Genomic DNA, 27,668 nt, shown 5'->3' on the forward strand with positions numbered 1-27,668 from the left:
AAGCTAAGCATTGCCAGTGCCTCTTTTGTGCACACGCACACACACATGCACACGCACACATTTTAGCAACTGAATCTAATTGATCCCATCTTGTTTTTTCTCAGGTCCCCAGAAAAACTGGAAGCCCCTTGAGGGCAGAGGTTGTGACTTTCCATTCATTCATTCCTTTGTCCTGGCCTCTTTGCCACTGGTCAGAGGCACGGAGCAAGCCTTATATTCTTTGTTTATTTGTTGTGTGTTTTTTTGGTACCAGGATTGAACTCGGATCCTTGGGTTTTCGAGGCAGGCGGTGGAACCACTGAGCTAAATCCCCGGCCCATGCCTTATATTCTGAAAAGGGGACAGATGGCAAAGAGATCACAGGCGACACAGTGAAGCCAGGGCTATTCTCAAGGTAAGAAAGCCTCCTAAGAGTTGGGGCGTGGGGGTGGCTGTAACCTGTCCGTACAGCAGGCGTCAGTACCCAAGGAGAGAAGAAACAGTGAAATGCCGTCCGATTGCCAAGAGGCCATCGTACCTACCACGCCACTGGTGGTTCTGTGGTCACCACAAGGTTTGAACAGGCTTCCACATCCCTGGGACTTGCAGGCCATCTTGCCCCTCTCTAATCAATGCACCCTACCCTTCTCCCCCCTGCGTTCTCCCTCTTTCTCGGTGACCCTCTCCCTGCCTTGTCCACCTTGTCATCTCTTCTCTCTGATGACCCTCTTTGTGTCCATCCTTGCCCTTCTATTCTTGACCCTGGTTAACTGAACATGATTAAGCAACAAGTACAAAATCCTGTTCTATTTTTGTTTTTGTTTTTTGGTACTGGGGATCGAACTCGGGACCTTGCTTTTGCGAGGCAGGCAGCAGCACCACTGAGCCAAACCCCTGGCCCCTAGATTCTGTTCCTAAAAGGACCGGGAATCAGCCTGGTTCTGCTCCCATGGCCTCCTTCTCTCTGCCCAGATCCACAACTCCTCTGGAAAGTGTGCTCACACTTGCTAGGAAAGTGCCCAATACTTTACCCTTGAGTGACCTGTCACCTTCAGTGCTGGCCTAGGGTGCTACCCTCTTTCAAAGGAAAACACTTTGTGAAGCGTAGATCATTCACCCGTCTGTGCATCCAGCCCATGCTAAGCAGGGCATGGCGGGGCCCATGGTACTAATGGCCAGAGTTGGGATGAAAGCAGTTGCACACAGTGCCTGTGACAACACGATGGGAAATAAGTCACAGCTGAAAGCATTGGTCTGTGGGCAGGGGGCCTGGGAGGAGGGACAAGGCGCAGACAGAGAAGAAGGATCAAGAAACAGTCCCACAGAAACCCAGAGGTTTCAGAGCAGGGAGGTACAAATAGGCCGCCTGCAGCCGAGCGGTCCTAGAGAACAGGACTGGGAAAGCACCCTGAGGCTCTCACCAGCAGAAGCATGCTGTGGTGGCCATGGTGTGTGATCTTGGTCAGGGGACATGGAAGCCAGAGGGTGGTGGCCCAAGGAGGGAGCGGAGGTTACAGAAGTGGAGAACTTTTGGTGCACACGATTCTGCAGCACCGTGGCGAGGGAAGAGAGAGCTGGGGCAGGAGTTGGAAAGATCCACACAGGTGGAAAGATGCAGCTGTGTTTCAGGATGGGAGAGATTTGAGCTCCATAGTAGATCCCTCTGCCACCCCTGGGGACAGAGAGAAAGGAAAGCCTGTGGTTTCCCTCTGTCCATCCCTGCAGGGGGACCTGTGTCCTTCACTAATACTTGCCATGGGAGAGGAGAGGCAGACAGGCTCTTGCTATCCGTTGCTCGGCTGCTGGAGCCCATATGTCATGGTTGGTTCCAAAGGGCACCAGCCCCCAGACCAGTGGATGGAGAAGCTGGTAGCCCTTCCACTGCGACTGGACTCTGACCCATCTTGGGGTCCCAAGTGGACCTTTTGTGAACCACAGCATCCTCCCCAGGCCCCTGAGTTTTATGTTTGGTTCATTTTACACACACGTGTGCACGCATATGCCAGAGAATCACCACACAATAACCTCAGTTTATTAATTAATTAATTTGATGTTTTTGAGACAGGGTCTCACTATGTAGTTCAGACTGGCCTTGAACTCGCTATGTGGCTCACGCTGACCTCAAACTTGCAGCAGTTCTCCTGCCTCAGCCTCCCAAGTGTTGGGATTATAGGAGTGCACCACCACATCCAGCTTCCTACTATGATTTAAATATGGACAGTGTCCCCCAAAGTCCCTGTGTGGCTTGGTCTCCAGATGGTAGCATTAGGAGGTGCTGTGATCTTTAAGAGGTGGGGCCCAGTGAGTGCTCCTTGGTCATTGGAGGTGCACCCTCCATGGGGACTATGGAACCCAAGCCTCTTGGGGGTTCCTCTGACACCTGGCTCAAATGTGAGTGGCTCCACTGTGCCCTCCCTACCATTGCCATCTAGAATCCTCACCAGGGACCCAAAAAAACTGAGACATCTGTTTTTTTGGCTGGAAACTCCAGAACTATAAGCTAAATAAACCTTTTCTCTTTTTAAACTAACCACTTCACTTATTTTATTATAGTAACATGAAGCTGACTAGTACATTTCTTTTCTGGGCCCGTTGCCCTGTCCATGGGACAAGACAGATAAGATACCAAGGCTCTTAGAGAACTCCACTGAGCAAGCAGTTGAGGACCCAGGGCAGGTGAGGAGGGTGGGTCAGGAGGAACATGCAAGGGCTTCACAACAATGCACATGTGCATGAGGGGGTGGGCATTGCTGGATCTGAGTCCCCAGTCCAAAGCTTTTAAAGGCCAGGCAGTGACAGAGGTGCACAGCAGGACTCATCCCAGTGATGTGGGGAACACATTCATGGCTTCTGCCAAATGGGTGATCAAGTTGTTGCCTGGCAGGACATGGGGTCTGTGTTCCCAGATCTTTCTCTTTTTCATGAGAAGAAAAAAAATCCAGATTTTGATAAAGTAAACTCTATTTTTCAATGTTTCTAGCTAATGAAAAAAATGTCTAAATGCTATGCATGTGTAAGAACTAAATTAAGAATTTAAATACTCCTTAAGGACATAATAGAAGACGTAAGCTAACAGAAAGACATACCATGCTCTTGGATAGGAAGGCTTCTCACCATAAGGATGTTGATTGTATAGTTAAGAGCACTCTGAGGATGCTGAGTATTTTACAATACTCTGAGTTACTTGGTAATTTTAGAGTAATGCTTAATATCAATTTAGAGGAAATGACCATGTGACTCTGAAGCTCAATTGGAAAAAAAATAAACCAGCAATAATAGGGAAATTCCAAAAAGAAGAATAAAGAGTGAACAGAACTATCTTTGTCACAGTAACACAGTCTAAAGCTTTAGTAGTTAAAACAATGGTGCTAGTAGATGAATAAACAGATTAGATGAACAGAAAGGAGTCTAAAAAACAGATACAAATATATAAAGGAATGTAAAGTATGGTAAAGATGTAATCTCAACATGGGAGAGATTATGCAATAAATAATAGGGGAAACCTGAGTGGACATCTAGAAAGAGAATAAAGTTAGATCCATGCTCCACCTTACACAAAAATAACCTGCACTTAACCTGGTTGTTATGACTTGTATCTAGATGACCCCCAATGTCTCATGCAGTCATGGGGGGTTGCTTTGCAGAGGTGGCCAGATCTAGAGTGCATGGTGCTGGGATCAAGGGTGTGTGATTACTAAATCAATCCACTGATTGCTTTGGCATAGTTCTAGCTAGAATTAAGGATGTGAGTCTTACATCTACGTAAGGGTGGCAGCTTGCATGAAATATAACGGACAAAAAGAGGGCTAATGCGCTGTCACCTGCCTGCTTGCTGTGGACTGTTTCTCCTCTGTGATGCTTTTCTGCCTTGCCACCCTGCCTCAGAGACAACAAACTATGCATTGAAACCTCTACAAACTGTAAGCTGAAGAAACCTTTCCTCCTTTAACTTTGGGTGTCAAATATTTTGTCTCAGCAATGAAAAAAGTAATTAAGACACAAAGTGTACCACTTATTTAATTCACTTTCTCTGTTTATTGCCTGCTTTTTCTCTCTGGCATGTGTACTCCATGAAGCCAGAGTGTTGGGATTTTTTGGTTCACTGCTATATCCACAGTGTCTAGAATGGCCTGGCTTATAGTAAGTTGATAAATGTTTGGTGAGTGGATTGAATAAGTGGAGCCAACATCTAAATGTTAAAAATAAAGCCTTTAAAGTAATATGGCAGATCACTGGAGAATATAATTTTATAGTGGGTAACATTTCCCAAATAATTTAAAATCTCAAAATCCATTAAAAAAATCAACCATATAAAAAAAATTCTTCATGGCAGTAATATCGCCCATAAAGACAAAAACTAAGTGACAATCCGGTAAAATAATTTGTATTTTATATAATAGACAAAATGCTAATAACTATAAAGAGATCTTTTGGAAAAAGATAACACAAGAGAAAAATTGGCAAAGCATATAAATAGAAATTCACAAATAGATATTCATTCTTATTCATAATACGAAAAATGCAAATTAAAATCCCAATGAGAAGCTAGTTTTCATCTTTTAAATTGGCAGAATAGAACATTTTGATGCCTTGCTGTGCTGGTAAGGGGTAAGGAAATGGACCATCTCAGAGACTGCCCCTGGGGGTATAACTTGGCCTACGTGTGGACAAATGAAAAGTGCTATCAAAATTATAAATGCTTATGCCACATGGCCCAGAAATCTCATATCTAGGCATTGATCTTACAGAAATACTTCGACAGATGAAAACTATTTGTACAAGGCTGGATGTTGCTAAAGAGTTTGTAATAAAAAGACCAAAAACAACCCAAATATCTATTTGTAGAGGGCTGGTAGCATAAAAGACCCATTCTTCTGTACCATGGAGTGCCAGGTACAGATGTGTCTTCCAGCCTTAAGACAATGCAGAGGGCTGGGGATTTAGCCACCTGCCTTGCAAGTGCAAGGACCGGAGTTCGATCCCCGGTAGCAAAAAAACAACAACAAAAGAATGCAGAAACTCAGAATGAGCTGAGCGTGGTGGCGCATGCCTGTAATCCCAGCACCTGGGAAGGCTGAGGCAGGAGGATCACTGTGAGTTCGAGACCAGCCTGGGCTACATAGTGAGTTCCAGGTCAGTCTCAACTACACAGTGAGACCCTATCTCAAAAAACCAAAAACAAACAAACAAACAAAAAACCAACCTCAGAAGGTGTCAAGACAGAGATGTCTCCAAAATATAACATTAATTGAATAAACAAGGTGCAGAATTGTATGTAGAGTACAATTTGTACAACCAGTTAGAAAATCAGTGATTTTGCTTAAAGTCTTTGATGTTTCAACCATGGGAAGGGACAGGGCTAGAGAAGCACAAGGGAAGTTTCATGGACCCTACCGAAAAAAAAGCATAGGTCACTGCTCATGTTCTATTGGCTTGGACTGGGTCACATGATGACAATTGCAAGGGGAACTGGGAAATACCCAAGAAGGAAGGAGAACAGATTTTGGTAGACATTTTGGTCTCCGCTGGTCTATCCTTCTGTATTTTTTAAATTTTCAAACATTTGATTAAGTTATACAAAATAAACATAAAGGCAAAAAAACATGGGCTAGGTCTGGGCTGTGAGAGCTGCCAGTTTAGAATACATGTAAACATAATTCTTCATTAAATCATAAAGGTGTACTCCTGATCAGTGAGATAAGTGCAGACTTTTCTTAAGAGATGGTGCTGGGAAAAAAAGAAATCACGGGACAAAAAGGTAAAACCAGGTTTTTTGTCTTACCCTGTGCCCCACAAAAAGGATTCCAATGGGTTAAAATATTAAATATAACAAATGAAACAATAAAAGTATTAGAAGAAAATATGGTCTTGGAGAGATCTTTCTAAGACTCAAAATTCTATGGCAATTAGTAAATTTGACGTAATAAAACTGATGAAGTTTGGGTCGGGGATTTAGCTCAGTGGTGCCGCCAGCTGCCTCTTAAGCATGAGGTCCTGAGTTCAATCAATCCCTGGTACAGAAAAAAAAAAAAAAAAAAAAAAAAAAGGTGATGAAGATTAACACAAAGCCAAAAGAACAGACTAGGTGAAAATATTTGTCAAATGAACAAAAGACAAAGAAATTGGGCCAGGGATTTAGCTCAGTGGTTCCCCCACCATACACTGATGACACTTACAGACCAGTAAGAAAATCTAGCAGAGCAACAAGCAAAGAATGTGGAACAGACATGCATAGAAAAAAATAGCCAACAAACCATGAGAAAATGGACATGGCCACAAGTACCCAGAAGTATGAAAATTAAAGCAGGAGTGGGATATTGTTGATTGTCTATCAGATTGGCAAAAACGGGGGAGAGAAAGGAGAAACACATCCCTTGTTGGAGAGGGATGGAAGGAATGATTTTCTTAGACATCAAAGGCAGCTGCACATTGGAACATCACTGTTGGAGGGCAACGTGGCATCATCAGTAGTATTTACACCGTGCAAAGTTTGCAGTAGCCGCTCTGGAGAGATACTTGCACATGTACACAAAGCAATATGTCTAAGATGTTCATTGCTATATTGCCAAAACAAGAAGGGAAAAAGAACCAAACTGAATGTTCATCCACAGAGGGACGTTAAACTGATCCACCCATATTGTGGAGCACCCCACAGCAGGTTTTATAATGAGATCTGTACGGGGGGAAATGGAGATATCTGCGAAGACATATTGTTAAGCCAGAAAAAAAAAAAAGCAGGTTGTAGAACAATGCATACGCTATTTTATAAACATAAGACAAACCAGGCATTTCTATAGTAACATATAAGTGTATAAATGCTTATAAACTAGTCTGGAAGAATACAAACTCTCACAGCTAGCACTTCTAGAGAGAGGAATAAGGTGAGGGAAGGTGAAAGGGAGCTTCTGGGTTTGCTGTATCTGCCCTTGACCTCTGAGATGTTGTGACGTCCTATGCGTCCCTGCGCATTCATTGTCCAAATATGTGTGCATTCGCCCCTGTGTACTATTAGAACATTTATTGAGGGCTTTCTTGTGCCTAGCACTGTGCTACATTACTGAATCCTGACATCCTTGTGATCCAGGCAAAGTCCCTGCTCTGATGTGAGTGCCAGGAAGGTGGGGCCTCTGTGACAGGCAGGTCCTCTCCAAAGGCTGAGTCCGGAGGGTGACGGCACTGGAGCCCTTGGCAAGGACCACACAGGCTCTACCAAGCTGCTTTGTCCCTCCGCCTGGTTGCGGGCGCCCATGCTCCAGTCACCTTGACACCTCAGAGCAAGGAGGGTCGTGCCTGCCTGAGGGGTTCCCACAAATGCTCTGTAAATGGCAGAAGATGGCAAGGACTGAGTTGGCCCCTTGGCTCAACCTGCCCTCGGCAAGCCTGTCCGGACCCCTCTGGGTCACTGTGGTAGTTTATCTGCAGCTCTTCACGCCCTCCACCACACCCCTGTATCTCTGAGGATTTTGGTCCCTTTGATCGCCAGTTGCTGCCTCAGCAACCACTCTCTCTCCCGTGGTGCTCAGAGGCAGGGTGGACTCTGGGGACCTGATGTCGCCTGTGATCTGGCTGCGAGTGGGCTGCCTTCACACGGGCAGCTCATCACCTCCCAGAATGTGATCCCAGGGTCCCACTGTGACTGTGAGCTCTGTCCCTTTCCCCATAGCATGTGCCAATCAGCATCAACAAGGCACACTGCGGGACAATTTTCACACATCTCCTTTGGATGCTTAGCCCCAGGGTTTATTCTAACTGCCTCAGCTCGGCTCCAGCCTGGCAGGGAGGCTGGCAGTGCTGAGGATGCCCAAGATGCAGCCTCCATGGACTGGCACCTCCAAGGCCTACAGGACACACACACACACACACACACACACACACACACACACACACCACACAGCAGTCATGTGACAGTGGAGCACCCAAGCTCTCCGGGGAGTGGTCCTGTCAGTTAGGGGTCATTCTCTGCCTTCCTGACACAGGCTCATTTTATCAGTGGTGCTTTAAGTAAGAAAAAATTGAGCCAAATATTGGAATAAGCCAGTACTGATCTGTGTGTCATTTCAGAGTGAAATTTCTCCTGCAAGCTCCCCTAGTTCTATTAAAAGCTTCTGCCTGGTGGTGATTTCTGTCTTTGGAAGGGCAGGAATGAGGTTAGGGAAATAATCTCTTTTCCCAGCATGGCACCTAGTTCAGGGCACCTGGATCTCTGTGAGCCTGCTAGGAAGACACAGAACCTGTCTCTGCCCCCAGCCTGGACCTCCTGCCTTGGACTCTGCCTATGAGGAAGACCCCAGGAGCTTCTTGCGCACATTAAAGTTGAGAAGCACCACCAGCGCTGAAGTCCCCCAGAGCAAGCAACCTTCTCCAGGAAGAGAAAGTGGGGTCCTGTGAGCAACTGGGGTGGCCTTGAGAGGCCTCCCTCTGCCTCATGCTCTTCTAACCAGCTTGGGAAACAAGACAAGTTGCTCCACCCCCATGGGGCTCAATTTTTGATGGGTCTCTTGGGATCTCCAAATAACATGGTCAGGGAAGGTCACTCCCAGGGTGTGTGTGACAGCGCAGAGCTCAGACTATCTAAGACCCATGAGAGGGACTTGGCCTGGTGGGTGGGGACGTGCACACGGGTGGATCTCCCTTCTTTATTCCTGCAGGCACCCGGGATGTCTTGGTGACAAACTGATCTCCACCCTGTCCCACCCCAGCCTCCCTCGCCCTGTGATGGGTGATGGCCTGGGGACACAAGGTGCTTCCTAGCGCCCTTGGGAAAGTAACCAAAGCACTTCACCTTCTGCCCCCAAGTCCCCAGTTCTGAATGAAAGCTCCCTTCCAAGCCATTCTGATCTACAAATCACTGATCAACCATGGAGCTTTGTTTATATTAAGTGAAAATGTTACCTTTCCAAATATTTAATCAAATTATTACTGGCATTCTAAAACAATGAGGGACGAGAGGGTGCTGGTGTCAGAGAGTCCCAGATAGGCAACACTTTGAGAGGGCTCGCTAGGGTGACAGAGGGCCAGTGAATGAGCACAGGAAAGTGTCAATAGACTGAGTGACCTTCGCAGTATGGGCTCCTGGCATAGTGGGAGCAGAGAGCTGATTACAACAGGTTAGACGGTTGCTGGTCTCACAAACACACACACTCACACAGATTGTGGTATAATACATATAGAACCTAGTTCATTAAACATAACAACTAAAGAACAGAAGGAAATAGATGAAAACAGGAATGATTTTATGTGTGTATCCCTTATCCTATTTTTCTACTTATAAACTTTATCCCATAAATGTGTGTCACTTTCTAATAGACAGATCTGTGTTTGTAGAGCTGCACTGGGACAATGGAGACCAGATCCTGAACAAATAGATATTTCAGGTGACAATCCTATGGTCCATGTTTGTGCCTGGCCACTTCCCGCTCGCAGGGGAAACTGCCTCTGAGTGACAGGAGTAGGTGTGGAGCCTCTTCTGGCTCATGAGCATGGAAGTCATGAAGGTGGAGCCCCTGGGAACAGGATTAGTGCCCTTCTCAGTGAGGCCCTGAGAGCTGGCTGGCCTTTCCCACCACATAAGGGCACAGTGACGAGGTGCCATCTATGAAGCTGGAAACAGGTTCCAAATTTGATCATCATGATGTTGGGCTTCTCAGTCTCAGGAGCCATGAGAAATAAATTTCTGTTGTTTATAAACAACTTGATCTATGATATTTTGCCACAGCTGTTGAAATATTCCAAGATAATAACCCAGAAAAAAATGAAGTAGGGTGAGGGAGTCGGAGAATGACCCAGCAGAAGGATTGTTTAGTTCTCAGGCAGCAGGGACCCAAGGAAATTGTGGGCAGAGTGGAGAAAGGACAGCGTGATCAGCGATGTGACTAATTTGTGTACAAGGACATTCAATGTGACATTAATTTTGATTGTGAGAAATCATTAGCCACATAAGTGACTCATGAAAGAGGACTAGTTAAATGAAATATGGTTATGTCTGTATCACAGAATGTCACATAGCACTTAGAGAATGCAAAATAAAACAATAAAACGCCACGCGTGAGCAGGACTAATTTGACAATGATGGCAGGAACAACCATAGTCTCCCAGGAGGGGACTGCTCAAAAGCAGTTAGACAGTGTACATCTCAAGAATCTCAGAAAGTTTATGTTTGCTTAGCAAATAAGTTCTCCTAGAATATATCCTAAGGAAAATATCTAAAAATGATATCATGTATTCCTCGTGACATTGAAAATCTGGAAACCGTCCAAATGCCCAACGCTCAGGTAATAGTTAAATAAAATACGGTGCATTCACATGCTGAAGCAGTACAAGGCCATGAGAAGTATGATTTTTGAAGAGGTTTCTTTAATATTGTAGAAAAATGATGCACTCCCATAATCCCAACACTCTGGAAGGCTGAGGCAGGAGGATCACAGTATTCTATACCAAAGAATAAATTTTACTATACATGTATGCAACTTAAAAATCAAGTAAGTAATTTTTAAAAATTTTTAATTAAAAAAAATTTTAACTGGGCTAGAGGTTTGGCACACCAGTTTATTCTACCACATCTCTACTTTATCTGTTCCTTGAAGAAAAAAAAAAATAAGAAAATGAAATCCAGTCCCTAATCAGTCTTTAAGTAGAAAAAAATCTTTTGTTTTGTCTTGTCACAGCAAGACCAAATGAACAATGACTTATCCTGGAAATGGTTTTTGAAATTTCAAGAACTAAAAATCTGTCTTATGAGCATTGGACCTAAAAAAAGAAAGAAAAAAAAAAAACAGGTTCAACTCAAATTTCTCAATAGCGCCATACACCAGAAAAACATGGATATGATTTTTCTTTTCTTTTTTTTTTTTTTTTAGTACTGGGGACCGAACTCAGGACTTTGCACTTGTGGGGCAGGAGCAGAGCCACTAAGCTAAATCCCCAGCCCCCCATGGATATGATTTTAAAACAAAATCATATTGCAGGCAACAGGGTATAGGGGATAAAGGTGATGGCCTGAAATTCCCTACCTAATATATTTTTTCTCATCTAAGAGCTGAGCTGAACACAGTTTCCTCAGATACAGAAGTCCCAGAAGGCAGAGCACCCATGCCCCTCTTGGAAAAACATATTCCAGGACGTGCCTCAGCCAGATGAGAGATGAATCTTAACTGAAGATTCAAGAAAGGAAACGGAAAAGCACAAGAGAACTAGAGACAGAAGTTATAATCTATTAAAGTAAGGAAATACAATTATCAAGTGAACATAGAAGAAACAACTCTTCAAGGGGAGGATATATGTATATTGTAATTTTTTAAATGGCAAAATTAAATAGTTGTATCAGTCAGTGCTTACTAGAGAAACAGGTTTAGTACAAGATACACAAATATATATGGATTTACAAGATTGGCTTACAATGGCCACTCAGGGTCAAATGTGGGAGTCTGCAAGGGCTGTCTGTGCTCTAGAGGTCCGGAGGCTCCAGGTGAAGACATGGAGCTCACAGCAGTGTCCTGCGTGAGTTCGTATCGAGAGGCTGAAGATTTTGCGCCGGAAGCCAGGAGATGACATCTAAGGTAAAGGCAAAGACTGGAGCTCCTCTAGGAAACAGAAGCAATCCTGCCTTCTTTCTTCATTTCCCCTTTATACTAGTCAAGTGACAAGTCCGCCCACAGAAGTGGGTCTTCTGCCTTCAACAAATCCCTCAGCCACACCCAGGGTTACACTGATCCCATTGAGTTGTACGTTCCTTACTCGAGTTGACACACTCGGTTAACAATCACAATGGTTAAACTCTGATTAAATTCACAAATTTAAATAATAAATATGAATGCTAAAATCCAAGGTGAGATACAGATAGTACTGGCACGGACCATTCACCAAGAGCAGAAGCCACCGTGGCTGTTTTGGGAACTAGATGTTCTCAGAGGGAGGGCTGTTGGCAGGTGAATGTATCACAGCGTCAGTGGATTCATCCACCAAAGAGTTCTGGGCTGCTGGGGTCACAGGGGTGTGGCGCCTTCCTCTCCAGCGCCGCTTCCTGGCCACCCGGCTGCAAGTAGCTTTCTTCTTCCCCCTAGGTCCTTACTGCCTTGGAGCCAGCCAACTACGGGCTGAGTCTTCTAAAAACCATGCGCCCAAGTAACCCTCTGCTCCTTTTAGTTGTGGGTTTGGGGAATTTCGTTCCAGTGACGAGACTGACTTAGTGACTTACTCAGGGACACTGGCATCGTTTCACATCAGGCGGTCTGATGATATAAGATAGCATTTCAGTGTCAAATTTTTAAAAAGATTGTTGGGCATGATGGCATACGCCTGTAATCCCAGCACTCTGGGAGGCTGGGTCACTCAGTGACTTAGCAAGACCCTGTCTCAAATTTTTAAATAAATAAATAAAAAGGGGCTGGGAATGTAGCTCAGTGGGAAGACCCTGGGTTCACTCCTCAGTAGTGAGAAAGAAAAAAGAAAACTTTAACTTCTTGGTTAACAGCTGTTCACTGAATGTGAAAATATCCTCAGAAAATGAAGAATCAAAGAAGACATTTTTCTGACAAGCTAGAGAAAGCATTAACCAGATCCCGTGTTGCAAAATGCCATTTGCATCAACTCTAAGAAGAGTAAAAACAGAGCCCCTTGGACTGAGTCCTGCGAAGAGCCAGGTGCCCAACAGCAACCGTAAGGAAGTCATTTCATTACATCGTTGATGCGTGTGACAGGTGACAAGCCCAAGACCTGGGAGGGCCCTGTGGAGACACCCCAAATCCTGTTGATGAAATAGAGGGGAGCAGCTCCTATGACGACCTTCAACTGCCCGACTGTGTCTTCTCACAAACATTCAGGGAAGAGAAAGAGGCAGCAACAGAGACCACAGGAAACAAAGCCCACTGCCAGGGGGGCCTTCAACACAGGGGAGGACTGTGCCACCCAGGAGGTGTTTGGGAGCCATTGAGGGTTCTAGAAGTGGGAGGGAGGTCGGGGGTATGTGTCTTAGTTGCGTTTCTTTCCTTGCTGAGACAAAATGCCTGATGCTCAAAGTTAAAGGGGGAAAAGTTTACTTAGCTCACACCTTATAGAGGTTTCAGTCCATCATTGGCTGGCTCCAAGGCAGGGTGGCATGGCAGACAGACTTCCAGAGAAGAAACAGCTCATGCACACAGACAGTAACAAAACCAACAAGGGAGCATGGCACCCTGACTCAATTCCAGTAAAAGCCGCACCTATGACTGCATGAGGCTTTGGGGGGACGTCAAGGCACAAGCCATAACAGGAGGGGACTAGTAAACAACCCCCGTGATACCTAAGATCTCTAGGTAAACGGTCTATCCTGGGAGTGGTGGTGTGGGAATGAGGCTGGGAGAAACAGGGACGTTGTGGAAATTAGCACAATTACAGCAGTTCCCAGAGTCTGCGGACAGGCGCTCAGCCCACAGGGGTGAGCCAGCAATGTACACAGGGGTGGGAGGAGTCTTTGGGGCGGCAGAGCTGGGCAGTGTGTTAGTAGGAAAGGCCCGGGAGCTGCCTGGGCCATCTGGAGAGACTGGTTTCCTTATGGTACTGTCCTTCACATGCAGTACTCTAGAGACTGGGCGAGGCCGTTGCTTTTGTTTGTTTGGTGCTGGGGATGGAACCCAGGGCCTGGAGTGGGCTAGGCCAGTACTGTGTCACCAAGCTACATTCTCTTGATGTTTTAAACACTGCAACTGTAAATACACAAACGTGTCTTAGTTTAACCACAGGAGATTGTGCTTTGATAGGTCATAAAGCAGTCATAGATCTGCAGCTTCCTGTGGTTCCATCTAATAGATGGTACGATCCCATTCTTGTTTTTGGAAAAAAATAAAGAGCGCATGTTCGAGTACACAACGATAAGGAGAAAGCTGGAGCGGGGACAGGATGGGGAGGTAATGCTGCCGTCTCCTCAGCTGTATGCTTCTGTATGGATGAAAGACAGGAAGGAAGGAGCCCACAGGCCTGGGAAGATGCACTCTCGGCCGGTACCTTCCCAGGTGGGACCAGAACCCCTGGTCTCAAGGCTCCAAGAGCTTCCTTCTGGCTGCACTACTGCAGTACCCCGTGTGTGCTTGTTCTTGTCTGCTCCTCTTCCCTCAAGTGCAGCCCCAACCCAAACAACCCTTAGCTCCACGTCACAGCTTTGTCTTCATGAACCCTTCTCCAATCCAAACCCTGTGGGAAGAACGGGAACCAGGACAGGAAAACATATATATATTTTAATACGCAAATGCTTCAGATGGATTAAGCATTTGGTTTTACTTGGATTATTATTTTTTTCCATGAATCTAAGCCATTTTGCATTTTGGAACCCTTCTGCAAACAGAGCAGTTTGTCTTTGTGTTTGCTCATTTAAAAACAAATATTTGCCTGCCAAGCAAATACTGTCTCTTAGGATGTGCTATTAATAGGATAATTAGGCAGCCGGTAATGAAAAGGATTGCTGGTAATTATGGCAAGATTTGTTTTGGCATTTGAAGGCAGCGATGGAGGCTGGAGTGCTAAAATCTACCTTAGAGTTAATTAGTACAATTAGAACACACCTGAAAAAATAGTCCAGCTAAATAACACTTCGCTTTACTTTTAAAGTGACAGTACCCATCCCTTGCCAAGCTGCGTGGGCAGTCGCAGCCCTGGTGTTTCCAGCACGACAGAGGGTCAGGGATGAGAAGGAGAAGTTGAACTTGAACTGGTTTCCAGAGCTCGCACTTGCTGTGAGCCTAGTTCCCCTTTCCTTTCAATGTCACTGGTACCCATCCCACTTCTGTCTGTGAGCAGTTTCTCATGAAAGCCTCAGAAACTCTTGCGCTAGAAAAGCAAAACTTAGTACATTTTTCAGAAAAGGAAATGGAAGGCCAGAGATGCCCAGGGGTTGCCCAAGGTCAGAGATGAAGGTAGAGGTCGTGGATGGGGTCAGAGGTAACAGTCTATGCCTAAGATAAGTTAAAGAATGATTCGGAGAGGGGATCTTCGCGTCTGTCCTAAAAGCTGAGCTTGGGAGCTCTACCTGAAGCAGGTCCTCAGGTTGCTGAACCTGTGACCCTGGTCACCCTCACTGCTAAAGAATCTGAGATATCTAAAAATCACCCAGCTTAGAAGACTCTCAAATTTGTCCTCCCTTTTTGCTGTTGGCTGCCTCCCTTCTGGGGTGCATTCCTAGTGAGGTGTCTGCACTGGGCAGGTGGGTGGGCGTATGCTGTGCTGGTGTGGGTGGACCTGAATGTCTGTTTCACTCAGGGTAAGTGTGTCTGCAGGAGCGGGCAGCGGGGAGGTGTGGGTTTGTGAGCACGGGACCTGAGTAGGCACATACTTGTGTGTGCACGCGTGCGTGTGCACACACACACACACAGAAGAGCAGTAAGAAAAAAAGCAGGCAGGAAACTTACAGTCCATTTAAAGAAAGCTTCGTGATTGGAGGCAACCAGAGGGTTATTCTGGCCCTTTAAGGTCTGAGCATCCTCGTCCAAATATTGGGAATAAAACTGGTACCACCTCGTGGATTGGCCATTACAAATCTATAGTGAGACCATGAGACAAAGTTCTCAACACAACTGGCCCATCAGTTACTAATTAAAGTGTTATTGCCATTGCCATTGATGTCACTGTAAAATGCGCTTTCTCACCGGCCCTTTGTACCCCCAGCTAAACACTGCAGTCCCCTGCAGGCCGACCTTGGGCTGGTCTGGTGGGGCTCTGGGAAAGCAGGGCAGGAGACCCCATGAGACCAACCCCTTCCTGGCTTTGTCAACCTGGATTTGTTCTCTACAAAAGGCACATTAAGCCACAGAATCCTGCCAGAAAAGAAAAATACAGTCTCAGCCCTGAGATTGTGGGCCACCTCCTGCACTGTAATCCCTAGAATATTCACCCTCAGCTGCAAAAAGAAAAATAACAGCTAATGATTCACCAGCCCCATGCTCCCCACTTTCAAACACAGCGTCTGGTCCTCATAGCCACCTCACTGGCAGGTCTCTTTACCTTCCTGGAAATGAGGAAATTGGGATACAGAGAGGCTAGATTTAAAGCTAACCCACTGGCTCCCAACCCATTGACCATGGTCCAACATTTCTTACTGAGAGCTTGGGTCCATGGGATCTTGACAGGCACATTTCCAGGGACTCTCGGAACTCCCATCACCTCCCATGGCAAATGGGTGTTAAAAATCACAGGGACAGAACCTGTATTTTGTAAACTGAACTCAAACAAGAAAACCTCTCACATAAAACCTGAAATCTATGTCCCTTGCAGTAGCTGGATTTGCACTGATTAATTAGAAAATTGCATTTATATAACCCTTTAATCTGCATTTATGTGTTGCTAAGGGTGCGGTGAGCTGGGCAGGGAATTACATCCAGATTAGCCTTGATCTGTAAGCAGCCTGGATTGGCGTTTCTTTCTGTGCTGAAAGGAGAAACTCGAAAGGATTTGGGGCATGGATCCCAGTGAGGACTATTTCCCTCTCTCCGGCCTTGGACCCAAGCCGTCTGGGGCCTTCAAGGGCTTCCCAGGAAGCTTCACACGCCTGCCTTGGTCAAACAAGGACTGAGATTACCCAGAGAGCTAATTTCCGGCCGAGTGTGGCCCCTGGTTTCCTAGACAAAATTGGTCTTATTCTTCTCAACATGTGTTCAGCAAGATTAAAGATCCATCCACTGCACAGCTTAATGTAAGCTGCACTGGAAGTGACTCATGTTGTCCCCAGAGCAGGGGCAGCAGAGTGGGAGAGAGCAGGGCCTGAAATCCTGTTTATTGAATCAGAAAAAAGCCCTTAATGGATAAAGCATTTTGAAGTAGGGATCTTAATGCTTTGTGATATTTCAGGGGAAGTTATTTGATCACACGCACAAAAATCATTGTAAAGTAGTTCCATTGCTCTTGTCATTAATTTTCTCCCTCTCTCTCTCTCTCTCTCTCTCTGTCTGTCTGTCTGTCTCTCTCTCTCTCTCTCTCTCCCTTTCCCCCACCTCTCTCTCTGTCTCTTTCTCAGCTGGATCAACAGCTGGGCCTAGGTGAGGACAGTGGTGGCTGAGACAGCCAGTCCCATTCTTCACCAAGCAGGACGCTCTGGGGACATGTGGATGTGGTACTCAAGAACAGTTCTAGGCCCAGGCTGCCAGAGTAGGTGGGGGCAGGTTGGGTTCCGAGGTGCCACGGGGAAGAAGAAACAATGTGGCTGGAGGTTGAGTGAGGGACAAGGAACCTCCTCTTATTCCCTCTGGTGTCAAGAATTTCAATTTTTAGTCTAGCCAGAAATTGCCGACTTTGGCCAATCCATTACCCTACCTGGGCCCTTCCTTCGTCCTTTATAATCAATGCAGTTGACTAAAAGCCTGATGAGGCTGATTCAGGCGCTAATGTTCTGCATTCACAAGCATCTCCATGGATATCACAGCCAATCAGTGCAGCATTTCCCAATGCCCTGATACTCTGCAGGGGCGGTAGAGCATTGTGGTTTAACACTGTGGAGTCTGCTGTCAGCCGGCTGGCAGAAATCCATCCTGGCTCCATCATTCACGAGCCCTGCAGCCTTGGATGCGCTCCCTAACCTTTCTTCACCTTGTTTTCCTCCTCTGCAACCTCACGGTGACCACAACAGCACCCGCATCATGGGGTTTACGTGAGAATGAGATGAGTAAAGACGTGCAAAGCGGCAAGCACAGTGCCTGGGCCGGGCAGGTGCTCAACAGTGGTGGCTGCTGTGATCATCAGCCTCCAGGCTGCGGATCCCAGCACCTCCCACCAGGTGCGAATCGCTTGGGTCTGCAGGTTCTGGCACATTCAGCACCTGGCACGTTCTGCTCCTGGGGCCCAGGTGGGGCCTCACAAGACAGCTGTTGAACAGACGTTCCTTGCAGACAGTGGGCCATGAGCAGTGCCCTGGTTTCTACCTTGAGGTCTTCCTCCCCGCCCTTCCAGCCCGATCCTCAGGAAAGATAGAAACCAGAGGTGCTCCCCCATGTCCACCGTTCCCAATCAACTGAGACTCACACTCTCCTTCCTTGAGTATTGTGCCAAGCAGGTGCATGTGTGCTGCTTTCTAAGGGGCTCCATGTCCTTCCAAACTGCAAACCACCCTGGGCCCTCATGAAGGCGGAGAGATCTTCTTGGGCAGGGGTGAGCAGGCTGGTGCTGCCACACCAACTCCCAGAAGCACGGGTGGTGTATGGATTCTCCGCTTCACCTGACTCACCAGCTGGCCCTCCTCGTCCACATCTATGGAATCACGGTGCTAAGTCACTTGCGCATAGTGTGGTGTTCAGCGGGACACCGGTACTGTAAATGCTGTTGGGGTGGGGAGAGGAGCAGGATAAAAAAAAAAAATCTTTGAGAAACATAGTTGCTATGTCTCCTTGCTGATGAGCAAGCTCATCCTTGTATTACAGGCCCTGAGAGGTCCTGCAGCTTTGAAGCAAAATTGCTCAAGAGTTCCACCAACCAACAGAGCCCATCCACTGGCTTCCTATGGAGTTGGATGGCAGCCCCCTATCCTTCCTAATTCCAACAGACTGCTTCTTCCCAGGAAAAGGCCAATAGATAATCCAGACTCAGCCATCCGAAGAAGTGACTCAGTGTCCTCATTTCTTGATCTGAGGGAGAAAGAAGAGAAGAGGAAACCGGAAACATGTGCCTGGCCTTGCACGGTCAGAGAATGAACCCACAGTCCCTGGCCCTGGGCAGCTGGGACAGAAGAGTCGGGGGGGGGTTCCAAGGAAGATTCAGGAAGCTTCGTGTGCACTGCTGGCCATAAATAAACAAGCCAGAGCCAGCCTGCAAAGCAGGGCGTATTGTGTCATGTGAAGAGGCTGCCAGACATCTGGATGTCTCTGCTACCCCCATCCCTCCTGTTGCCATAAATTTAAGTTAATCCTATGGGGCCCAGAATCATAAGAATAATCTTCACATCTGTGTGGGCTTTTCAGCCTTTGAAAGCTCATTCATGGAATTATCTCATTAGTTCCACTCAGTGCCTGTGGGAGGGACTCAGGGATGATCATCACCACTTGGCAGATAAGATGCTGAGACCCAGGGAAGGAAAGTGACTTTCTCAAGGTCACACAGCAAGGCAGCAGCAAATTGCAGTAGTGATACAGGTCTTCTGATGCCCAGCCCAAGACATCCCATGAGGACAGGACTGTCTTACAAAAGATGCTCTGAGATTCAGACATCTCCCCCTTGCCATGGTCCCCAACCAACCTGGCCCAGAAAAGTCCTGAGTCTACCCCACTGCCACTGTGTGGAGATGGAAAGTAGGCAGAGGCTTGAGGGACAACTGTGGGCTGCACAGGCAGCTGCTCAGGTTCAGATCGCAGCTCTAGCTTCCAACTCATCAGACTCCAGACACGTGACCCAGCCTTCTGCACAGGGCCCTCACCCTTGACCCTACAGAGAGTATCACTTGCATTATCTACTCATCACTCCTTCTCATAATGACTCCGTGTCCTTGGGGAACTGCTCCTCCCCCAACTCCTGCCATGTGACTGTGTGTGAAGCTTCCCACCACCACAGCCGCAGAGGTGGGGACCCAAGACAGGTCTGGAGCCCTTTCCTTTCTGGGGGTAAAGATGAGAAGATGTGATTTTAGCTTTGTAAAGAAAGGTGGCTGAGAGACGGGGAGACAGTCCTGGAGGTGCCAGAAGCTCCAGACACACTCAGCCCCACGAAGGCTTCCCTTCCCCTGGGTCATCCCAGGAGCTTACAAATGCCCTGGAGGCCCCTTGATCCATCCCCTACCACCCAGGCCTCCTGAATGTTTAGGAGATGAGAATTGTCACCCCTGGTGCTTACCTGGAGGACCCCACCACCCCAAATGCCAGGAAAATGGGCAGTGCTGCAGCGAGACAGCCAGACAAACATGCAACCAACAGAGACCTACGTCTCCTGGGCTTTCACCAACTCCCACACGTTCAGAGCTCAGAGAAGGTGAAAGTCCGTAGTCCAACCTCTCATCTGAACACTGGGGTGAAAGAGTCTCCTTTCTGTACTTGAATGGCAAATGCTAAGGGCACTTGTCTACTTAGGAACAGTCCCAGGAAGCAGAGGCCCAGTGGCCCAGACTCCTGGATCTTTGGGATGCCTGCTCCTACCCTGACTCTCGCACTTCAGGAATGAGAGGGGGAAGACAATGCTAGTGAGGATGCTGGGTGATGGAGTAGACCTGGATTCTGTGTCTTTTTTAAGAGGGTGGGATGTAAAGATCAGGCCAGATCCTATAATATGTAGGTAAGAAGGTGGGCAAGGTAGATAAGGTAGGTAAGAAGGATCAAAGTCTACTCTCCAAAACCAAGAGATTGCTGTTATTATGAAATTATGGACTTGAGACTCCCTTGACACAGAGCCTGACCTTCCCCTGGAAAGTAATGCAAAGTTCAGGGGTTGGAGAGGTGCTTAGAGAGCAGAGTCAGGAAAACCTCAAAGCGTATCTAGCCCAGACAGCCAGCAACTCAGTTTTCAGCCTCCTCGGCCTCTGCCTCAGCCCTTCAGCTCCCTGAACTTGAGGAGTTGGGTGACTGACCAATGGCCCCAGTTTGTCTGGGGCTGAGAGGTGCCAGGGGGATGAGACTGGCACCCCACATGCTGCCCACACTGCTTGGCGTTGCTAGTGTGTGGAGAGACAACTGGGGCCAGGCTCAGGCCATAGCGTGCAGCATTCACAGCCCTCCTCCCAGGCTGATCCCCATCCAGGCTGCCTGGGACTGAGGGTTTCCCGAACCAGCAGGTGTCTGGCAAGACTCACCAGCACCCATGTCTAGGCCATGCTCTCTTCCACACCTGTCTCATCTCGGACCCTGAACCACTGTTCTCTCTCTTACCCCAGGACCCAGTGTAAGCAGAGCTTGGTTCAAATACAGCCCCACCCTGGGCCTCTGTCCAAGGTTCTGAAACATGTTTTGGAGGGCCAGGCAAAGGTTATTTCTCCCAACCTTAGGACCCTTGTTGGTTCATACAGATATTCTTTCAATAAATATCATCATATGGTAGCTTCATCTATACACTAAACCATCTGCAGACTTGGTGGCTTAAAACAGAAACATGTGTTATATCTTATAGTTCTCCATGTTGCCAAGCCCATGTTGTCTAGGGCTGGATGATCTAGCATGTTCACTCATTACACATGGTGGCTCAAAGGCTGTTGTTTGGTACCTCAGTTGCCTCCTCCAGTGTGTTAGCTCAGCTTGATTTGTATGCAAGGACACACAGCCCCAAGCTGACAGGAGGTGAACTCCAATCATCAAGTTCTTTTCACAAGTCTGTGTCACATTTTCTAATGTTCCATTGCAAGTCACACGGATAAGCCTAAAATCAATGTAGGAGGGACCTGGAGACAGAGAGAGGGATGATTGGAGCCATTTTTTGAAGACACTTCTCCAATTATCCTGCATCCCCAATGCACTGTAAAGCAGCAAATAATAGGATGGCCTTCCGTTGAACCCATAGAGAAATGACTTCACCCCTAGAACTGTTTCAAGCTGAGAATCCATTTGGCCTCTGCCAAAATCACTTTCATAATTATATCAGGAATGATCAAAAGTCTTTTGGAACCCTCCCTCCTACATTCTGAGCCACACATCTTGCTGAATCAGAGAACTATTTTTCCTCACTTCTAAATGAACAAAATCCTTCTGAGTTGCAGAGCTTCTCGACAGTCTTCAGCAATAATTTTTTGAGTTATGCATGGCTGGGCAATAAATCTTCAGTCACCTTCTTGGATGACTACGGAAGAGCTCTAAAGGAGAATTTCCAGGTCCCCGGCTCCCCAGGAAGGATGAGATCTTAGAAAGCACCTGCTAAGGGCCAAGCCTTGCACATCTTTCCATCTGATGCTCACAACATCTCCATTACATACAGAAAGGAGCTGAGATGGAGGATCTGGGCCAAAGTCATGGACACAGCAAGCTGGATGCAAGAATTCAAACACAGGCGTCCCCAGCACAGTCAAAATTCTTTCCTCCATACTCCTTCACTGCGGTGCTGAAGGGACTGGAGACCCAAGCTTGACTCCAGCTCTGCTGCAGCTCTTGTGCTACCTAAAGGTGCTCCCGTGTCCTCCTTGAGCCTCTGCTGTCTCAGGTGTGCTGTGCACATCGGATACCTGTGCCTACTTATCCAGGCTCGCTGGGGTATCTGCAAATACACCACTGTCTTGCACAGTGGACATGAAGCTTGGCTGGCTTCTTCAGACAGTGAATTGGACAGCATCTTTCCAAATGTTAAAGGGTGCCAGGGATTTAGCTCAGTGGTGCCACCACCTGCCTGGCAAGCACAAGGTCCCGAGTTCAATCCCCAGTACAAAAAAAAAAAGAAAAAATTAAAATGCACGTTCTTTGTTCTGGCAGTTCCATTTCTGGGAACTCACGTCAAAGGAGTATGTCCATGTGTGAGTAAGATGTGCAAAGATGTTTATTTCTGCATTGATTACAATAGCAAAAATAAATTTAAAATACTATAAATGTCCCAGTAAATCATGAGTCCTCATGCTACAAAATAGAACTTAATGCTTGAGATCTAAGTGAGCACCTGGCAAGGTCGCAGAGTCCACACACACACACCGCTGTCACAATAGGGAAACCCTGTGGAAACTGACTGGGCCTTTGCCAGACTCACCACAGTGACAGCAGCGAAAGGGACGCGTGGCCTGGGCTGGTTCCTCTCCTGCCCTGACCTCCAGGAAGCAAAGCACAGCTTCCTGCATGCCCCAGAGCTGTTCCTATGGCCACGCACCAGACGCAGAAAACAGCATGTACGCTCACAACCCCCAGAGATGCAGAGCCACATGTGTGGGGACAGGAACCCCCTGGGGCCTGGAGCCAATAAAGGACAGTCGAATCCTGAGTCAGCCCCTCCGGATTTATGGCTTTTTATCCTCAATCTGTAAGCAGCAGAGAGATTGCCTCAAAGTGTAGCAGGAAGGCCAGGAATTGCTGGGCGATTGGTCCTTGTGACCTCTTAGCAGCTGGGAAGAAATCAAGACCCTGTGACCACGCCTCTGATATCAACTTCACGTTCAACTAGAGCCAGTTTCTCTCACCTGAAAGTGGGCTCACAGGTGCTCCATCCAAGCTGCCAGAGCCACCACACATGGCAGCCTTCACAACCCCTTGCAGAGCCACCCTCTCCACCTCGCCTGGGCTCCAGTGATGCTTCCTCTGTCCTGGGTCTACCTTGTGCCCAGCCCCACTCCCCTGCTCCACCAGTCCCCCCACACCACCTGCGACTTGAGCTTGTGACCCCCTGGGAGAATCTGCAATGACCGCTTGGGACACAGTGAGTCAGCGGGTGGTGCGCCATTCTGACTGTGAGCGTGGCAGGTGACCAGACCCAGGGAAGCCCCAGACACTCCAGCAGGTCAGAGCGCACTGTCCCAGTGCAGGCAAGGCCAGTGCCGTTCATGAACAAGGCTGGAGTGACCTTCTGCATCCAGCTTTTTGGACTAAAGTGGTAGGGGGCGGTGCTGTGAGGAGAGTTAGTTTCTAATCCCCTAGGCTGTGAAGAAACATCAAGAGCATTCAGTGCCTGAAGTAAATATAAAGTAAAAGAATATTTGAATGAAAAAAAAACAAGAAACCTCTGAAACCTCTGCATTTTCTTCTCTGGAGTCTTTGCTTTTGTTGTTGAAGGTAGGTCTTTGCGCTGCACCTTACTGCTAGCACGGTCCAGTGGTCTTGTTGCCGTGTTTCCGTGAAAGTGCCGGCCCTGTCCCGAGGATGTGACACTGGACGACCCTTGCTACCCTAAGCACCACATTCCCCAGAGGTTGCTAGAAACACAGACTCTCACGCTCCACCCTGGACCTGCTGAGGGAGAATTTGCGTTCAGCAAAGTCCCCAGGTGTTTCCGGGGCACATGTGAGGTGAGGTTGCAGCCTCCCAGAGGTTGCTAGAAACACAGACTCTCACGCTCCACCCTGGACCTGCTGAGGGAGAATTTGCATTCAGCAAAGTCCCCAGGTGTTTCCGGGGCACATGTGAGGTGAGGTTGCAGCCTGAGCTCCTAGACAAGGGGAGCGTAAGTGGGGTTCATTCACGCCACACGGGCAGGGAGACAGGAACTGATTCAAGGGACAGAAGCGTAGGCTTTTCCTGGTGTAACAGTTTGTAACCTTGATGTCCTCTGATGGCAAATGATATGGCATTTGTACAAATGATAAGAAAGCCTACATCGGTACTCTTTGAAAAGTGAGTCCGTTTAAAGCAGTAATTCCCGGACCGAGGATGTAGCTCAGTAGTGCCGCCACCTGCCACACAAGCACAGGTCCCAAGTTCGATCCCCGGTACCAAAAAATAAATAAAAATTTAAAAAAACGAAACAGTATTTCCTGACTAACGTCTGGGTGCCTGGCTCTGCAGATGCCAAGGAGAAATGAAAGTGATCCCAGAAGCGCTGCTGCAGGGAGAATGCTGCAGAGAGAGGCAGGGGCTCGACCAAGGCCACACTGGGGGACAACAGAGTCCAGGTCAGCAGTGGTCCTTCCTCCCCGCAGCCTGGCTGCAAACTGAGCGGAAGCATCCTCCAGAGCAGCCGCAGAAGCAGGAACAGAGATGTCCATCGGTGACACCAGGCAGGTGCAAGGCACACATAGCTGCGAGGGCAAAGAAGCTGGTGCTGCCAGCAGCGTCACTTTGAAAAGAGCTCTCTCCCCTGCACCTGCGAGCCGGGGGACACCCAGCTGCTCCCTCTGCAGAAAGAGCTCCTCAGTGAGAAGCCAGTGCTTCCCAGCTGTGGCGGGATGAGGCTTTCCTGAGCAGGCAGTCTGAAGTTAAAAAGAAATTGTGATTTCTCTTCCCAACCAGGCCCACTGAGCCTCAGCTCACATCTTTAGGATAGGACACAGCTTTATGAAAACAAGCAAATATACCCTTTAAGGTATTTTTAGGGTTTCCCTTAAATTGTTATCAGCCATGTTTAAACTACCTGTAGTTTAGAATTTCATAGCTGTCTTGATTTCCACTTTTTCTCTACCACCAATAGTGTAGTTCACGTGCTCTCGGTCCCCACTCCCTTCCTATCGACTGCCTTGTCCCCAGCTCCTGCACCTGCCATTCCAGGATGTCAACTGCCTGGCTGTCCCGCCTTCAGCCCACAGCTCCTCTTCACACCGTGTTCCAACCACAGTGGTCAGGAGCCCATCCCGACCCGGCCACGCCCCCTAGCATTTTACAAAGTCTGCACTGTCTGCCCAGAATTCCCTCTCCATCAACACCCAGGGTAAATTCCTCCTTCTGCAGGAAGGGCCATCCCCAAAGCCCTGCTTAGATCTCCCATAGCCCAACTGGCTGCCTTGTTATGGGGCTCAGAACAGGCCCTACACGTAGCCTCCAGGGCTGGGAAGAGCCCTGAGCTTGACTCATAGAAATCCTCCAGGATTAAAGATCTCTGATGCAGTCAAGCCCTGATCTGCCAGGGATATAAGTCAGGGTTGATCCAGGCAAGTTCTTATTTACTCATCTCTAAAACGGGAAGAAATTAATCCCTCATTCGTGGGGAAGACCCAAAAATAAATGAAGGCAGTGTTAAAACACGCTCCACTGCTATGTGGCACCTACTAAGTGGTAATGTATCGTAGCTTTTATTAGGGTTACAAATAACAAAAGCACAGGTTATTGAGGTTGAAAGGTAGAAGCCAGAAGTTTAGAGCAGGATGGCCCTTAGAAATGTTGGTGGCCTAGCTGCACCTGGGGACCTCTGCCTTGCTGTCCTCCTTGAATTCTGGCCCCCAGAGGCCGGCTGCTTTGGCTGCTCACTGAAGCCCACCCTCATCTTTCACCGCACATCTTCAGTGAAGGCACCTAGGGGCTCTGTGAGGTTATCTGGGTACGAAATAAGGATCCTATCCCAGTCTCATTTAGAGGAAGAAGCCCAGGCCCCAGAGGAGGAGTGGCTTAGCTGAAAGGAGGCCCCGTAGCCCCAGTTTCTGCTCTTAAACCTGGGTTCACTCAGTTCCCTCTCTTTCCAAAGGACAGTGCTTTTCATCACCTGAGTAGTCTTCAATCAATGTATCTATGAAAGAGAAGCAAAACTTTTGAGTCTCTGTTTCTTAAAGAGAAGGAGAGGCTTCAGGGTGAGTAAGGATGCTTTCCAAGGATCCGTCCCTGGGGACAGAAAGCACTGCAGGTAGCCGTTTCCTTCCTTTCCAAAGTCGCCATACAGGTCACAGCCTGCCCAGGACAAAATGGCAGGTGACCCCTGTGGGAATGGGGAGTCCCTGGGGCAGCTAAGAAGTCCTGAGGACTCAGTACAGAGACAGAGAATACCAAGGGATGGGTTGGAGCCAGCCTCCTGGGGACACCAGGGAGGAGACAGGATAGAGCAGGACACAGCCACCAGAACGCAGAGGAGTCAGGACTTCTCAAGGGCTCAGGACTCACTGGTCCACGGATGTCACCTCCTCCAAACCTGCAGCACCTGCTCCTGGGAGGAGGCCCCTCTCACTGTCTCCTCTTCCCTGAGGGGATTGTGACAACTGACATCTGACTTCACTTCTGGTATCTCAGCCTCGCTTGGGAAAAACAAATATTTGATCTAAAAAGAATAAAACCCGCATGTGGGCTTGCAGAAGGATGTAGGCTTTCGATACTAGGGGTGTCCACCCCAGCCCAGCCTGATGCCCACACCTGGGGTCACTCCTCCAGGTCACAGCACGAAGTACCCCAGGGAAAGATCAAGATAGCGAGGCGTACTGTTGTAGTTCCCTACAAGGAGGGGAGATGCTAAGACGAGTGAGTCAGGCCTGGGTCCAGGTGGAAAGAGCATGGTATTGCTTACAGGCCATGATCCAGGCAAAAGCTAATTTAAAAAAAACTTGATTTTAGGGGCAATCTATTCTAGTGTCAGGGAGGGTTTCTTTAGAGAATTCCTGGCTTTAGTTAGTTTAGTAGACTTGCTGCTTTCATGGTCCCAAATACACACACACACACACACACACACACACACACACACACACACACACACACACACACACACACACACACACACACACACAGCACACCACACCACATCCAAAGCTACTGTCCCATGACTTTATGGTGAGACTCCCTGCGCTTAAGTCTGGGTTAGCGTGACACTGGTCTCAGCCCCTGAATGTAGCAGAAGTGACAAGACTGCCTGATATTTTGGAGTCTGAACCTCAAGAAACTTTGTACCCTGTCCCTGGCAAGAGCAGATGCCCATACCAGCCTGTCAAGGACAAGGCAGGAAGAGCAGAACCCAATGACCCAAGGTAACCACACGAGGCAGGCCGGCCAGCTCCAGGGAGGGGACAGAGACCAGCCAAGAGGACCAGAGCTGCGGGATCCCCTGCAAAGAGGAACCTGCAGAAACACAGATGCCATGGACACTTCCCAGGGAGCCCTGAGACAGACCGGGGGGGGGGCACTACCTGCGTGGGGGATGGGACTTGGGCCCTAGGGGTGTCCTGTGGACGGGAGGGACTCCACGCAGCAAGTGGAGCAGCCCTTGACTCCACTGTGCCTCACCACGCACCAAGACTCCAGGGACAGGCAGTGGCTCCTGACTGCCTGTGCTGACCCAGAACAAGAGCAGATCCAGCTCAACATCCCAGAGCCATCTTCGGCTGGCTTCAAGATCAGACATCCTCCAATCGATCCTTCTCGCCGAGCTGTCAGGCCTGCTGCTTCCTGGTGTCAGCTGGGAGGAGGGAAGCAAATCATCTGCTGGGGCTGCCTACAGCTGGGTGAAATCAAAGA

The 27,668-nt window shown here is 48.0% G+C and overlaps 1 long non-coding RNA gene across 1 annotated transcript; it reads left to right on the top strand.

The window, feature by feature from the left end:
* Nucleotides 1-257: 257 nt before the first annotated feature.
* LOC104864611 lies at nt 258-26,911 on the top strand. The gene is made up of 3 exons (XR_780951.2): nt 258-394; nt 16,955-23,718; nt 23,838-26,911. It is a non-coding gene; the product is annotated as an uncharacterized LOC104864611 (long non-coding RNA).
* The last annotated feature ends 757 nt before the right edge of the window (nt 26,912-27,668 follow it).

The sequence above is a fragment of the Fukomys damarensis genome, unplaced genomic scaffold (genome assembly GCF_012274545.1).
Source record: "Fukomys damarensis isolate Sample0158 unplaced genomic scaffold, DMR_v1.0_HiC HiC_scaffold_25, whole genome shotgun sequence".
Taxonomy (NCBI): Eukaryota; Metazoa; Chordata; class Mammalia; order Rodentia; family Bathyergidae; genus Fukomys; species Fukomys damarensis.